Source organism: Ambystoma mexicanum, chromosome 10 (assembly GCF_040938575.1).
Source record: "Ambystoma mexicanum isolate Mex_15411 chromosome 10, UKY_AmexF1_1, whole genome shotgun sequence".
In the NCBI taxonomy this organism is placed as follows: domain Eukaryota; kingdom Metazoa; phylum Chordata; class Amphibia; order Caudata; family Ambystomatidae; genus Ambystoma; species Ambystoma mexicanum.
The window spans coordinates 1,204,966,299-1,204,980,753 of NC_090932.1; positions in this window are offsets into that span (position 1 = coordinate 1,204,966,299).

Here is a 14,455-nt window from a genome sequence, read left to right on the forward strand (position 1 = left end):
CTAAGATGTGATAAAACAAAGGGATTTTGTCATCCCAGGACTGTTTATTTTCCTGTGTCCACATCTCTTGTATAGATCGTATATACTCTGCAGAGGCTTCCTCTGGCTTTATTTTACATGCTAATATTGACCTGCAATAGAATGTATCTGGACATTGCTCTCTTATAGCTTTCCAAACATGTGCTTGATTATTGTTAAAGGGTGCTCCGTCATGTATGTTAGAGCTGAATTTTAGGCCTGCATATTCCACTTGCTGCCAAATTCTGTTACTTTCGCCTCCCCACCAATACTGCCAATAAACTCATAATGTCCCCTATGGCCAGCAGAATGCCTGCTGTCTCCTTCTCAAAAATATATACCACTTACTTGCTCCTGTCATTAGTGAAGGTAGACCAAATTATCCCTATCCATTGTCTGCCAAGATGCATAATGCACCTCACCTTTTGCTTTCTGCAAAGGGGTCATCTGTTTTCATGCTGTAGTTTTATTCCCTCACCCTGTCCTTTTAGGTACTGCTAGTCTAGTTTTCCTACTCCGAAGCCTGTTACCCCAGACCTCCAATGATTCCTCTCTTTCTGTTTCTTCCCTTTGATCTCTTCTCCTTCCCCTGCTTTCATCGGTTAGATCGCATTTGTCGAATTCGTCATCCCTATGATAGCTACCGCAGCTGTCCTCCCAGTCTGATACAGTGCAATCACCATCTGTCATATCTACTTCATCATTGTCTATGCTCTCTCCCCTTTTATCAATTTTAATTTGTATGCATCCTGCAATCCATCCCTGCTCATCGGGTGTCTTTCCTTGTCCCTTCCCTTTTTTCTCTATCTCCCTTTCCATTTATTTTTCTGCTTCCATGAACACTGAGTCAAATTGCTGCTGTGTTCTCTTTTTAATGTCCACCAAATATTTATGTTTGCATTCATCTTTCTTTTTGTTCATTCCCCCCTTATCTTGAGCTACCTGCCTAGAATGTATATATCCTGCAGCTGGTTTCAACAGTGGATACATTGCACAGGGAGGGAGTGGCAACCTCCTCTTTTCCTCCTCCCCTCTCCCTTCTCTTTCTCTGTTTTCTTTTCTTCGCACAGCTTCCAGAGCCCTAGAAAGTCCTGCTTCCTTTTGAGCCTGGCTCCTTTATAGGTAGCTAGTAGGCAGAATTATAAGCAGTACCATTTGGGAACACCACACACAATTAGGACTACAAGTGACAGTACAAATTCACCTTTGGTACAAGCCTGTACTACACTGTAAAGCGGTAGCGAAAGCTGAGCAGCCAGACTTATCTCAAGAGCAAGTGAGCAGTATCAATAGTTACACTAAGAACAACAATTACTATGATTCAAACAAACACTGACTCAAGGTTTCTGAGTTAAAGAATATAGATTTATTTGCACATCAGTTGTAAAACATTTCACTAAAGTAAAGCAGTTGAAAAATCACACTCTTAATACACTACACCGCACCTAATAGATTCTGGACAAGTTAGGCTCAAAACGAAGTGAGAGCAAAATGGCACTCCAGCAATTTAAAGGGGAGGGAAAGACAAAGTTATACAAGAATTGAGCAGCACCAACAAGTAAGTAAACCGGGCAATCTAGAAAAAGGAACTACAGTGAGGACATCAAATGCAAGGTGCCTGGCCCAAAGACAAGGGACCAAAGTCTTTGCTCAGGATCACACCGTTTACGGTAGTTCACGGTTAAGTCTTTGCCAAGAGTTCAGAACAAAGTTGGTCAGACAAAATGTTACTTTAAAGAATGGAGAAAGACAAGCCCTCGGATTGGCAAAAGGTTTCACAGACCTTCACCGCGGCCGGATGAAACGAACGACCGGATTTGAACAGTACCTTAAATGGAGAAGAAGGCTGTAGGTGAGGTGAACGTTCCTGGCAGGTCATGCAGGCGCACGGTTCCTGAAGCGACTGTCGGACTGACACGAAGTAGGAAGACTTAAGGGTCCTGCACTGCCCAGGGAAGAAACCAGCAGCAGAGCAAAGCATGAATAAAAGGTGCGTTCCTTAAAACGCAAGCAGGGTCCGCTCCTCCTGGCTATCCGGTTCCCTGTATCTCTGTACAGCAAATTCAACCAGAGAAGGGAGGCCTGACTAGCAGTTTGGCAAACTGGTTGTTCCCACCAGCTCAAGGGGAGAAGATTCCTTGAAGATCTTTCCTGTTGTTAGAGTATGAAGATTCGGACCTGCAGCAGGGCTTTACCGGATGGTTCAGTCGTTGTAGGGGTCCTCTTCTGTCAGCTTCTGTCAGCTCCTCTTCGGTTCTTTCGTTCCAGTGGCTACTCTGCCTTTCCAGCCCCAGAGACCTGCTTTTTATGCAGTTTTCCCCTATTCACACAGCCTGGCTGTCAATCACACAGCAGGGTGGCTGTCCCACAGGGACAGTCACCACAGCCAATCAGATCAGAGTGCGACATGGGTCTCCAAGGAGACCCTGTGCAGGGAGGCCTAAACCCCTCCCTCACATCCTGTCTCCCCCAGACATACAGCCGTCTAAGGAGGGCTTCTGCGCAGAAGCCGGAGAATGGACTGTGAACAAATGAACCAAACCTGGTTTGGCGCACTGAGTAAAACAGGCGAAAGACTTTTACAGAAAGAAATGGCGACTAAACCCAGCCAGGTTTAAGTTTGAGGCTACCAAGATAGCCTAAAACTATACCAGGGTTATTTAGGATAACTGCGGTCGGAAAAATAGGGTAGTTACCACTGCCACCTGCCAAGTCTTAATGAAAAGGGAATGAAACAATGCTCCAAGAGAAACAGACAAAAGGGTTAAGTGTTAAACCTTTCCAGAACTCTATTTAAGATAAGGTGTACTGGGTCTGTGGATTTTAAAAGACTAATAAAGTTAATGGCAACTTTACATGTTCTGGGAGACAGTAGTCAGTCCCAGAAAATGGAGTCTGAGTTGGGAAGTCAAAAAGACAACCCTGTGTCACTGCACTGAATGTGCTGTGTAACACATAGTAAAAAGATGATGCCTATGGAGGAGGTGATGCTCCACAGTCTATGAACACAAGAAAAGGTTAGACACACACATCAAAACACATGTAAGAGTGAGAAAAAAGGCTCACACTTACCAGGTAAAAAAAAACATATCCTAGAAATCCAGCAAACTGCTGAGGGACTCAGTAGGTAAGGGAAATTAGGCATTCCGGAGAATTCTCCCTAACAATAGCTGACAGGTATGAGCACATACCGTCGATAATATTCTTATCGAATGTTTCCTCTCTGGGCCATTCCTGATAACACTTCCCCACTGAGTCATTTGCCCACTGCAAGTAGTACATTATTTGATTGCGATATTGTGGACATATTTTGCACATGTGATCAAGGGGTGTGTCCATCCAGTAGAACGACACTATCGCACCCTCTTCCTAATTGTTAGAGCACTCTTCCCTTCCCCTTTTCTTCTTTCAACTATTTATTTAAATGTTAAACTCTGTTATCCTTATTCACTCACTTCCACTCATTCAAACTTTACTTACCACTTAACTTGTTCACCCTATTTCATTCACACTGGCCCTCTCCACTCTTATACACAATGGCCTTCTCCACATGCCCATCTCGTTAGTTTTTATTAATGCACGAATTACCCTATCTAAAGTCCGACCACCTTAACAACAATGCCTTACGTTAGTACACTGAGAGAGCGGTGGCTCCTCCCTTTGTTGAACTGCACTCCCTGCATGCCCTACACAGCTGTTTAGATATGTACACCTTAGTTCGGCTGTGGTACTTCCGTAATCTTCACAGCAACAATGAACAAATAAAACGGGACAACTTCCACCCTACTACCATAAACCGCAACTTACTCACAAAACTCGCATATGCCTTTTCCCCTTTTTCTTCGCTTGTTTGAACACTTTAGCCCAAAAGAATATAAAAAATGATGCAACCATACCAATTGCCTGCACTAAACGCAACTCTTGTCTAAAAAGGACCACCACTTACTACGCAACCCTCTGCTCTAATGCAGATTTGCCACTGCCAACTTATTTCCTTATTTCCTATCGGATAAGTGGACCTAAAATCTAAGAATACTATGGCCAATCGCCCTCCACCTCTTGAGGGTGCGTCCTATACACTATAGAAATAATCCCTCTCCCTCCTTGCGCGTTCATACATGGGTACACACACGTATCCCTTTAGGAGATTCTCCACTCTTCTCGACCTCAGAGTCTCCCTTTAAAGGCTCAGTACCCTGTTGGAGCAAAAGCAGCGCCATGACCAGTTGGATCTTCGAGAACTTAGTGTCCGCGGGCCTCCTCGATATTTGAGCTCTTTCGAACTGGTCAGCAAGTGCTATCCCGCACTACTCTGTGAGCTTGGCTGGAATCCTCAAGCCTGGTCAGGAAAGCTAATGAATCTTGCTGGGGCTCCAAACATTTGCATGGGGTCACCTTAGAACTCACCAGTAAAGTAATCAAAAAGGAGTGTACCCCAAGCAAGAAGTAAAACACTTGTATTCAGTGCCCCAGATCCGTCAATATTCAAACAGAATGTGGAGCAGAACTGGTGAAAAGGCGCTGTCAAACAAACGCCCCTAAATCAAAAGCTTTTGATAATCATCTAAGCTAATTTGTATCAGTCACTTTGCAACATAAAAAAGTCTCCCCATGAGTAGCTGATTGGTGATTGCATTACAAGCCCCTATACAAGGGCATACATCATGATTGAGTCCCACAGACCTTACCACACTTCTCCTGGTTCTCCCTTGTGATGTCACAATGCAACCCCTAATTCCCACATCATAATGCCAATTGGTGTTGCATTGACAGTTGGTGAGCAGGTACTAGTGGATCTAGGTCACCTAGCCTAAGTCCTGCCCGCCTGTCAATCACTTTAAACTGTTGGTGCCTTATTGGTTTGTCGCTCGTTTTCTCTATGTAAGCAGCACTCCAGTCTCTTTTCCTTTGCAGTTGGTTAGCAGGTGCAAGTGGATCTAGGTCACCTGGCCTAAGCACAACCCACCTTCATAGCCCTGCCTCTTCCTTTCTGCTCTTAACTCTTAGATCAAGGGCTTCTCTCACCCAGCCGTCCGAAGCAAGGTGCAGATGAAGAAAAGGGCAATTCCTGTTTCAACCTGTTCGGACCAGGAGGACCCAAGGACCCAAGGCCCGATCCCCTGCTCAGACAACAGGTAAGCATGTGCCGACATGTTTTTTTGCCCTCTGTCCCCACAGGCCATCCCCACCATCATTGGGTGATGCCAATGTCAACTTCTACAGTGCTGGGCTGAGGACAGGTACTGCGTGGCACAGTAAATTGTGCATTTGTAAAAGTTGAATTTGTTTGTTGGCCCTCCTCCACCCTCCCAGTGCATTCCCATTGTTTGGCAGGCCCTTTAAATTGGCCACCCAAGGCACCCTTTTCCGTGGCAGCCCCCTCGGACAAGGTCCAGAAACTAAGGAGAGCTCCATTGGTGTCTGCCAGTGTCCACTGTGGCAGCACGTAGCCTGCAGCCATCAACCTGCTGAGAATGATCAGGCAATTCAAATCTGGGTGTGTTGTATTGTTCTGTGCTCAAAAACCTAGCCTTTTCCCCTTCTGGGAAAATCGATTGGGGTGTGTTGTTTTGAGCTGTGCTCAAAAACACAGCCTTTTTTCACCTTCTAGGAAAGGTGAATCTGGGTGTGTTGTATTGTGTTGTGCTAAAAAACGTAGACTTTGTCCCCTTCTGGGAAAGTCAAATCTGGGTGTGTTGTATTGTGCTGTGCTCAAAAACATCCCTTTTTCCATCTTCTGGGTGTTTTCATATTTCGTTAACTGTGGCATTGTTGCTGGGTCTCTCTAGGCTCCCACCTAGATCCCCCCTGGAAGGCGTGCCTTTCATTGTTGTGAGTTACTTGTTCCCCTCCTGTGTCTTTCTTTGTTGTGACCCTGCCCCCTATCCTCCTCCCCCTGTGCATGCTGAGTTGTGTGCCACAGGGCTGTGGCTCTCTCTTTTCTTCTCAGTCCCATTCTCCTCCACCGACCTCCTTCACACCCCCTATGGTGCTCTCTGTCTCTCCCATCTTCACTAACTGCTACTTTATATTTTACGGTATCCCTCTCACTAAGTTTGGAAGGAAGAAGTTCAAGAGGGACATCCTGATCTCCAATCCAAGCCTCCCTATCGCTGACACCTACACCCATGCTTCCACCAGACAGACTCTCACTGACATACTTTTTGTCGTGCCTGTAAAGACTGGAAGGGGGTGTCTGTACTTCTGCTCTCTATATGGTAGAGGAGAGGCACAGAGGACCCAAGCCAAGATTCTCTATTATTGGTACGTGGTCGAGCAATCAAGGCCTAGCTTCTCAGTAGGTGATACGGGCTGGTTCTTAAGTACAGTGTAATCCCCAAGCACCCACAAAGGAATGTCCGCTCACTGTATAGGTTAAAACACAGTCTTTATATAATTAATATTCAAAGGTCAAATACAATATCACGATAACGCACTTTGTGCTCCAAAAATCAACAATGGTAAATATATACAGTTCTAAAGTGGTACCACAATGATTATTAGATCTCATTAAAGTGCATCAACTATACGTATTAATGTCACACAGATCAATAAAGAGGAAACCAGCAGTAGAGAGAGGAAGGAAAGCAAGATGGTTGAACAATTGGCAGAATACTGGTCCCGCTACCTGGACACAGATTCCCCCACCTGGGCAACCTGTAAAGCAAAGAGGTATCACAAGCCCAGTCCATATATTGTTCACAATAGACTTCCCGATAGTTCTGCAACCCCAAAGTACATGGCGCTGTAGCGTTCCTCGTCGGGGAATCAATGGCCCTTCTTGAGTGCCCTCCCTTTAAGGCAGGAGTCACGGGTCGTCGAATGTCCAACGGAGAACAGGTCGAGCTACGACGGTGAAGTTGCAGCTTCGTTCCTAGTGGTGCTCGTTGACGGGGAAGCGTAAACATCCTGCAAGGAAGAGGCGTGCGGGTCACCTCGGTGTCGATAGTTCTGGACCGCAAAGAGTTTGAAGAACTGTGGCCCAGCAAGTGCATTGAGTTGTCGGCGTCTCTGTGGACTTTGGGTGGCAGGAAACCCACCGGTGGATGCTCCTCGGCAGGTCGACAGTCAGGCCTTCTCCAGCAGGATACAGCGGTGCCAATGCAGACGAGAGCGTCCATGGATTCCAAAGTTCTTAAGCAAATGGGAGCACGGTGGCTCCAGTCGGCGACAGCGGTCATCGACAGTGGCGGACAACAGTCCGGGCGCTTCTCTTTGTGATTCCGCGGTGGTCCCCGTCTCGGGTCGGCAGCCTGTCAAAGGTCTGTCTACCAGGGAGCTTTGGCAAAGATCTGCTGGTGCACGATGGTCGTAGCTCGGGAAGAGGGTGCCTTACCAGGTCCTCTCTGGGTCAGTCCTTGAAGACACAGCAGCTTTCAGATTGATGAAGGAGAGCAACAGCAATTCTTCTCTTCCAGCAGGGCTTCAATGTTAAGCTTCAGTTACTCCAGTTACTCGTCGTAGTGGACTTCAGCTTCTGAACACAAATTCTAGCAGTGAGAGGCCCCCAGATATACTAGTTGATCTCCCAACCATTCTGCCGAGTCACACTCAGGCAACCAATCGGTCAGAAGGGCATTCATGCAGGCAAGCATCCAATCAGGTGCATAGTGCATTCAGGCCATTCACTCCTCTCCAGACACTCACAACAAGTTATGTGTATTGGCACAAGTACCCAGCCATTCAACACTCCACACTGCATTCATACCAGTTTCGGGCAGGGCTGTCTCAGTCATTGTGTCAAACACCAGATACTAGACACCCACAACACAGAATGCGTATTCGTCACACACTCCATTCACCCAGGTCCCACCCACAGGGTGTACCCACAACATACAGTCACTGGGAAGGCTCCAGCCAGTCTGGCCTGGACTTCACAACAACACCATATATGGAACTTCCACCCAACAGCCGGTCAGGGGGAAGGGACAGAGTCAGGGCTTCCCAGGACTTTGAGAAAACAAGGTAACAGGCAATAGAAAGCAAGTGGCCACAAAGCCATCTTGTTTCCTATCAGGAATCAACTGATTCCATGGCAGGTTCTGGGTACCCCAAAATGGAGGATACTCAGAGCACCTGTCAAATTCAGCATGGAGCTGCCACCAGCACATACCCTGCTCTGTGGGCCACACACACATGCCCAAAAACATACACTAGAAGCACATGGTTGTACCCCCACCCATGGGTGTCATAAGGGTATCCCATGGGTCTGTACACCAAACCAAAAGAGAGAGCTGCACCGCCAGGAGTCCCACATGAACTCCTGTGCGGAAAACACGACAGAACACATGATAAAAAGCAGTAAAGGACAAGGACATGGAGGCCCTGTCCCTCCGATGCATTTCCAGCATCACAGTGCCCTCGCCAGACCTATGGACCCTTCATATGGTCTCTGTTCTCTCTCCTTTCTCCTCCTTTCCCATAATGGTGGTACTAGGTGGGAGGTCCTCTTGGCCCCATTCCAATCCTCCAAGACCATCATTAATGTCTATCGGAACGGCACCGTCTTGTTTCAGGACAGTCAGCCTAATCTCCTCCTTTTTGATAGGCGTTTCCTGCATTTTATCAACTTCATCTCTTATCCTGCTTCTCCTTCTGCCACCTCTATGGCATCCTCATCTTCCTCCTCTGGCCACCCTCAAGCCCCTCTATCACCTAGGCAGGGTGTACCCCAAGCCTGTTCCCCATCACGGACGTCTTTCAAATGTGGCAACCTGCTGCACATCGCTTCTCTCAACTCGTTCTGCTCTCAAAGACTGCTCTGACATCTGTCACCTCCTCGAGGATCTCAACCTAGATGTCCTTGCTCTCATGGTTTACGGCCAGTTCTGTCACAAGTTTTGACACTCTCCTCCTGTGGGCTAAAAGATTCTCTCCAAACTCAGAACCAAACTTCCAGGAGGTGGAGTAGCCCTTATCTTACCAGAGTAGGTCCCGGTCTCTGTCATCCCTACACAGGTCTACTCCTCCTTGAATGCCTGATGTGCAGGCTCTCTATCTCTTCTGGTCTCTCTCTAACTGTGACCATCATCTACAGGCAACATGGCCAGATCGTCCTCTTCTGCTCTGAATGGGCTGACCGCTCCTCTTTTCTCCTTGCCTCTACTTCTCAACTTCTCCTCCTCTGAGATCTCAACATCCACCTGGATGCTTCTAATCCCTCCTCTGGGTTTTTCCGCAACCTCTGCAACCACTCACCACTCATCTCTCTTGGACTGACCACATTCTAATCTCCCCTCATCTGAAACTCTCTATCCCTCGGGCAAAGCCCCCCTAACCCCAGCACTGCCACCTACCTTCTCTGTTATTCGGCCCATGAAGTGTTTGTCAGTGAATGTCTTTTTCCTCTACTTTCTCTGCTCCTCCTACTCCTGCGGCTGACTCACACCCTGGCACAGCCCTTTCTAAACTGCACCTTTCTATCTCCAACACCCTGGACATCCTTGCCCCCTGTCATGAGAATCCGGCTGAAGCCTACCACCAAGTGCAACTCTTGGTATGAGTCTGACCTTGCTGTCCTGAAACACAAGTGCAGTGTGGCTGAGAGGAAGTGGAGGGCTTCAGGAACCTCCTCTGATAAACTGGCCTGCTGCCTGCTCCAAAGGAAATACAGACTGTCTGTCCTGTTCAAGAAGAGAGCGCACATTCAAGCATGCATCTCTGCAGCCTCTAACAACATAGCCGAGCTATTTAAAATCTGCAAGGAACTGGTCCTCTTGCAGTCTCTACCTCTCCTGTTCCCTCCCATGCCCTCTGTACAGCTCTGGCATCTCACTTCTCTGCTAAAACTCAGGACATCCTGTCATTTATCGCCTCTTCCTCTCCCGCTTCCTCTCTCAGCCACCCTTTGGCCATCTCTCCCTTTCCTCCTTCTCTTTCTTTCTCAACACCCGATGAGATTCTAGACAAGTCCGATCTATGAAAGTGTTGTCCAAACAGGGGCTTCCCTACTTCCCCAGAACCATCACAGACCATATTGACACCTTTGTTACGGCCTTGGCTGATTGCTGTAATCACCCATTTGCCACTGGAACTTTTGCTTCTCCCCATAAGGGGTCCCTTGTGCAACCCCTCCCCAAGAAGCCATCTGCCGATCCTACCTGCCCGTTAAACTATCTCCCAATCTCCATAACCACTTTCATGGGCAAACTCTTGGAAAATATGGCCATCTCCCAGGTTACTCTCCACACTGAACCTCTTGGTTGTCTCCATGACCATCAGTCTGGCTTCAGATCTGCCAGAGGCATGGAAACTGCTTTCCGGAAAACCTGTGAAGATCTGCTCTCTAACCTTGATTCCACCATTCCCTCTCTCCTCATCCTCCTTGATATTTCCTCTGCTTTCAAAACGGTCAACAACGCTATCCTGATCTATTGATTCCATGATAACCTGGGCATCACAGATCAGGCCCTGGAGTAGCTGACCTCCTTCCTCTTGGACCGCCCCTCCCAGGTCCAACTGGGTCCCTTTCTCTCTGCCACCTCTTTCTCTACCTGTGGCGTTCCTTGGGCTCTATCCTCTGACCATGGTTTTTCAACCTCTACTTGGCCCCTTTGGCCCACCTGATCTCTACTTTCTCCTCTAACTTTCAGAGTTATGCGGATGACACACAGTTTTCCTTCAGACTCCCCTCAGCCTCCTCTCCTCTCTTGCTCATTCCTGACTGTCTATCCGTGGTTCAGAATTGGTGTGCCTCCAACGAGTTCTGCCTTAATGCCAGTAAGACGTAGATCCTTCTCATTGGGGTCCCCTGCTTTCTCTCTCTAACTCTGGCTGCCTGGCTTGCACCCTATTTCTTCACCTTATTGTGTGGCAAAAAACCTTGGTGTCATCTTCGACTCCACTATCTCTTTCTCTCCTCACATCTCGGACATCACCAAGGAGTCCCACTACAAGCTTCACCTTCTCAAAGGGACTCTTCCCTTTCTCACTTTCCCCCCAGAAGCTCACTGTCTCCAGACCTCTGGTTCTCTCTAGACTGAACTACTGCAACAGCCTCTTTCTCAATCTGACTGCCTCTACTCTCCACCCTCTGCAACTAATCCAGAACATGACAGCAAGACATATCCTTGGGATCAATCCCAGGGACTGTATCTCTCCAGGCCTGAAATCTCTCCACTGGCTCCTGGTGGCTGCAAGGATCAAGTTCAAGAGCCTTTGCATTGTCCACATGGTTTTCTGGGGTTAGGGCCCACACTACATCCAACGCTCCCTTCCAGAATACCTTCCTTCTCGAGCCCTTCACTCAGCTACCTCCAACTCCCTAAGGGTTAGATGCTTCTCCAGGCTGGGAATGGGTGGTATATCCTCTCCTCTGCAGGCGCCTCCCTCTGGAATGGCCTCCCTGCCCCTCTCAAACATGAGCTGGAGCACCTCAGGTTCTGCAAGCAGCACACAACTTTCCTCTTCTACTCTTCTTTCTCTCTCTCCCTCCCCTGCTGACCTACCTGACCTACCTGTCTCCTGCATCCGACTGGTTGCTTGGCTACCCTCCGAGTCTGACTGGGTACCAGGCTCTTTCTTGATCAGTCACCCTTGACTTGCCTTCCAGGCCTACCATGCAATTAGGGGCAGTAACTGTAACCCTAAAGTCCTTTGTCCTCCTTGCACTACTCAGAGCTGTGCTGCCCTGGCTGCACTTACATAGAGCATTGCTGCCCTGTTTTCCCCTGCTCTCTCCCTTGCAATTCCCCCCTCCCTTTCCCCTTGCATTTCTCGTTGTCCCACTTGCAAGATCTGAATGACACAATGCCTAGTAAGATCGGTTGTCTTGTCCTCCGTTCTGTCTTTCCTCCCTTGTCTTGTCCCGCTTAGAAACACTTGTGCACAGGCATGTTTTACATGACTTATCATATCATATCAATTCATTGAAACATTTGAGATGACCAGCAGAATTTCATTCATTTGTCCCAGTCATCTCATCTTCATTCTCATGGGAAATCCTTCTACCATGACACTACCAGAACCTCGAACCATGGACAATTTACTGTATAAATACAGCACATTAAGAACTTTTTGACCTTCTTCCTAGGCAGAAATGTAGTCGGGCAATTTGAAACCTCCATGGGCTTTCTGAAACCGTCAGTAGATCAGTATTCATGATTAAATATGCTGAATTATAAAATGGTTGTGCATTCATTGCCTTTTGGTGGGACCTGTGAGCTCTGGTTCATGATCTTGAAAATAAAAAACGTTGTTTGCTTCCTACCGTGCGATTCTGGATTGTGGGATTTGCAATGTGCTATTAACTACTGCAGCTTCTAGCAAATTAATGAAACAAGCACACATTTCTGAAAAAGCATGCTTGGAGGCCTATTTGTCCTGTATTTATGCTCAATCTATAAAAATCTTGTAGCAATATTGTCGGTTTGCGGTGTCACTGATTCTGTGTTTATACATCGGGAAGGTCATTCCTGCACTGCTTTATGGTGCTGCACTTCAGGTAATTGTCTGGGATAAGAGCAACAAATTAGAAGGTATGTTCTGGAAAAATACTCTTGGGCCTCCCTGCATTGCTGCCATTTGCGGTTTTACATCGGGAACTGTAGATTATATCATGGAAAACCTATGTGGATATAGCTAAGCTGAGGTTAAATTACATATTGCTGGTGCCACCTGTTTATTCCTCGTTTGAAAACCCAAAGGAGGTTATGTCATCCAAATCCGATCGGGCCTGAGTACATGTGTAGAAGTTTGCGATTAATTATTCACAAATGCGGGAATGGATTTAGGCAGCATATTGAACAACCCTGATAAAACCTATAAACACATTAAAACAATGGAAATACATTACATAACAACTTTGCTCAGTTACATACACATCCCTGCAGTCTTCCACCTTACTAGTTAGTGTCCTAAATTACATATTTCAAATAATTTGTATACATTTTCGCCTGCATTTATTGGCATCATTGGATAGATGATGGCCGATAAGAGGCCTATCACCGATGAAAAGAGGCTGTAGATTATGTAAAATAGCGTTATATAGAAGAAACCACTGTCTCAAAAATTGTGTGGGCACACTGCCCCTAAGATTATCAGTTTTAGAAAACATTAATATACTCAGTCGACACTATTGGGATTATTAGTGAAAGATTTTAGACAAGTCTAATGGGAGGGGATTTCACAAGAATTAAAATTGTACTGACAGAAACTTGAATAATGATTCACCAGGCACTGGAAAAAAAAGTGTATGATTCTAGTGCCAAGAGGAATTGAGTCTGACAATAGGGAGTTTTAGCATTTTGTATTAATATTATTTTGATGCATGTGGATTTTGGTTTATGCAAGGATTTCGGGAGTGCTTTAGCACTGAAACATTCTATATCCTTCTTTTAGTGTGGTCATATAATCTTTATTGAAATGATCTAATTGAAGTGTTCATATATTTTAAGATGCCACTTTTGCAATTGTGTACATATTGTGTAAAGGTTGAATAAACTATATGCACAATAAAAAGCATCTGCAACTATTTCAATTTAGAGTATTCATAAACTATAATTAGATTTAATCTGATTTTTGCCCTGGGAAGAATGTTCCCTTCCAGGTGTGATGAATCCTTGGACTTCTCCCTGAGGAAACTTGCAATGACCAGTTTGGAAGATTAGGTACATAATGAGGTTTTTCATTAAGGGGCTTATAGCCTGCCCAAAGTGAGGCGCAGAGACAGATAGGTCACACAAAAGTCGTGTCTGCCAGGTAAGTCAGACCAGTTCCAAGTGCATAGGGTGCACTCGAGTTGAAGAGAAGACCATAAGAAGCCTTTGGAGAAATGTGTTTTCTACCCTTTGTAGTTAGGGGGCCCTTGAGTAGCCCCATTGTGCACAACCAATGATTCCAGTTGGCATGGCCTTTCCCTCTTAGACCTTAACCATATGTTCCCAAAGGAGCGCCCCGGATTGTTGAGCAATCTGAATATTCCCATTGTGGTTTGACTCATTCTGACACTTAAATTGGAGATAGGATCATCCCAATTCAGTCAATTAGTAAACCTCATCCTCATGTAATCAAGCAATCCGCAACTGTCCACCATCTTTCCCTTATAACATCTGCAGGCATCATTTGGGTTTCGTGGCGACACACATATGTTTTTCAGAGATTCTTTCCACATTGACATTAGCTCATTCAAATGGTTTCTGCACAGTGGAATATAATGAGTTATATTCTTCCACAGTTCCAATATATTTCTCAGTGTAGTATTTTGCAGATAAAACTGCTGAGTCATGGTCACTCTCGGGCATTGGATAACAAACAGGTCATGCAGAAAACACCAATCCTGAATCTGGATTAGAAAATAATCCGTTGTTGATCTATTTCTGCTATTCCTAAACGTATATTGTACCCAGAGTATCTCACAGCAACTGCCCATTGACTGTATGCAATCCCATCTCAGGTAGTGTAGAAAAATAATGCACCATCTTTTGTTGTGGTTCTGTTC